This window comes from Cynara cardunculus, unplaced genomic scaffold, assembly GCF_001531365.2.
Source record: "Cynara cardunculus var. scolymus isolate 2C unplaced genomic scaffold, CcrdV1 Un_Scaffold_5184, whole genome shotgun sequence".
Lineage (NCBI taxonomy): Eukaryota > Viridiplantae > Streptophyta > Magnoliopsida > Asterales > Asteraceae > Cynara > Cynara cardunculus.
Genome location: NW_020202273.1, coordinates 29,763 through 32,440, shown reverse-complemented (window position 1 = coordinate 32,440; position 2,678 = coordinate 29,763).

Here is a 2,678-nt window from a genome sequence, read left to right as displayed (position 1 = left end):
TTCATAAGTTTTAATGTTTTCATATCTATAAACATGCTTAGAAAAAAATGCAACGATGATCTAACATATGATTCCTTAGAATTTGTAAAAGAGTTAAGCACAGACACGTGGGAGTTTTTTGATAAGAGTGTTTAACAGCTTTCTTTTTACTTAAATATTTGGAAGTAGAAGCAGGAATGAAATTTTCTGGTCTAGCAACGGGTGTTTTTACAAACTTCCTATATAGCGCATAATTCTTATTTGAAGGGACAGACTTGGATTTTACTTCCTTTCTAACGGGTTGACGGATCTTCTTCCCTTTAGCTGAAGGAGATGAAATATGAAAGTTAGAATTTTCAGAAGCATGCCACTTTTGTTTCTGTTCAGGACTGAACTTTATAAATTTAGAACGAGGGGTCGGGCCTTGTGAAGTTTTCGTTGGCAGACTTAACTTTATTCAACCTTCCTTTTTCTAGGTCTAAAGAATTTTTAGCTTTTACACACAAGTCTGGGAGGTTATAATTCATTGGGATTTTCGGAACTTGCGTTTTCTTATCCACAATTACCTCTGACGATTCACATATTATTTCATCTTCAGAATCAGAATCAAGAAAGTCTCTTGCAGACTTCTTAAAATCGAAATTTTCATGAACGTTTTTAAGAGATATGGGTTCTGAGGTTGAAGGTTTTGAACTGTCCTTTGGAAGATCCATCGGTTCTGATTTCATAGAAGAATTTTCAAGGTTACTTAAATCATTCATCGATCCTTCATATGATGGTTCCTTACTAAGATGTTCTGTTCCATCAGAAGCACTTCCTTATGAACTTGTGAAAATGATAACCAGAGGCTCTAGTTTAACCATGAGGTTTCCATCGGTCTCTGGTTTTAAGGCATCATCCTTTTCATCAGGTTTCTTACTAGTGTTGCACTCATAAACCACGTTTTGAAAATATTGCCTCGAGAAAATCGTTTTTCCAGCGACTTTTACTCTTTTGAAAGAAGCTTTAGGTTTAGAAGAGAAGTCGGGTTTTTGAACACATCCAAGTTTAAAAGTGGATTCAAGATTGGATTACTGTTTTCGATGAAAGAGTCAAGATCATTGAATCCTATTCCTTGGTAATTAGTTTATACATTAAGTTTTTCATAAACATTTTGGGCATCTATATATTTCTTCATCAAAAGTTCATTGGTTTGAAGATTCTAATGATGAATCTCCTTTTCTTTTTGAAAGAAGTCTTTAAGAGCTACTGAGTTCAGTCTTTCTGTCTCAATTCTTTCAAGGATTTCACCATCTTATCTAAATCTTTAGAGATCTTCTTGTTCAGATCCAAAAGTTTCCCTTCTTCTGATTTTTTAAGAGATGCAATGCGAGTTTTCTCTCTCGCTAATTCAATTTTTTCTTCAGTAAGAAGATTAGTCTCTCTTTTGTAGAAACTAACTTCTTTCTATGCTTTTAACCTTTCAGATTTTTCAAATTTTAAATTTTCTTTGAATTTAAGAAAATCTTTCAAAAAATTTATGACATTTAACTCTAACTCAGATGGAGCAGAGTTGGTTGCATCATGGGAAGAATTATATACTTGGTCATTGGAGTCAGAAGTGGATTCTGTAGTGGACTTAGCCATCAGACATATGAGCGCCTTGTCTTCTTCATCAAACAAAGAGTCGGACACCCAATTTTCTTTTTCAGCCATCAAGCTTCTTTCTCTCGGGTTGTACTTGTATTTGTTCTTCTAGTAGTCGGCACCCCTGATCAGACGTCCTTTGCAGTCCTTTGAAAAATGACCTAGCTTTCCGCACCGGTAGCATCGAAGACCATCTTTCCTTCCGTCTCCTCCTTTTCTTATGTCTTCTCTTCTCTCTTCTCTATATTCTCTATCTTCTCTTCTTTCATCTCTCTGATGAAAGGTCTTCTGTCCATAGGCAGGATGGAATCTCTCCCTTCTAGAGTCTCTTCTATTATCCTTTTCAAAGGGTCTTTTGACGAACTTCTTCTGGAACTGTTTGGTTATCAAGGCAAGAGATTTGACAAATGCCTTGAGATCATCATCAAAATCTGACACTTCTTCATATTCAGATTCTACGATTAAGGCCTTCTTGCTCTTCTTTTTATGTTCTTTAGAAGAGCCCCTTGAAACCTCCTTTTCTTCAGACACTAAGGCAAGAGGTCCTCCGATGGACACCTTCCTTTTCAGAATCTCTTGCTCTTGGGCAGCAAGTGTTCCATAGACGTCATGAAGTGACCAGCTGTCTATGTCTTGATTTGCTTGCAAAGACATAGATAGTTGAGTCCATTCATCACCGAGACTTTTGAGGAATAAGACGTTGTTTTCCTCTTTCGTCCTTGCAATGTCATTTCTACGGCATTGATTTATCAATACGTTGAATCAGTCATAGGTCTTCTGAATTGGTTCATCAGGCAATGCTTTAAAATTACTATATTCATTTAAACATTGCGCCCTTTGATTTTTCTTTGTTTTAGCTCCTCCCTCCAGTTGGCTTGCAAGTTCGTCCCATATCTCATTGGTCGTGGTACAAGCATTTAGATATTGAAAAATATCATTGGGAATAGCCATTATAATCAACCTCTTAGCCTTCCTCTCAGTTTCTACTCTCTCTATGTCGTCCTCGTCCCAATTGCTCTTACCTTTCACCATGTAATAAGCTGCTACTTCTTCAGTAGTGCTTGTTCCGGGAA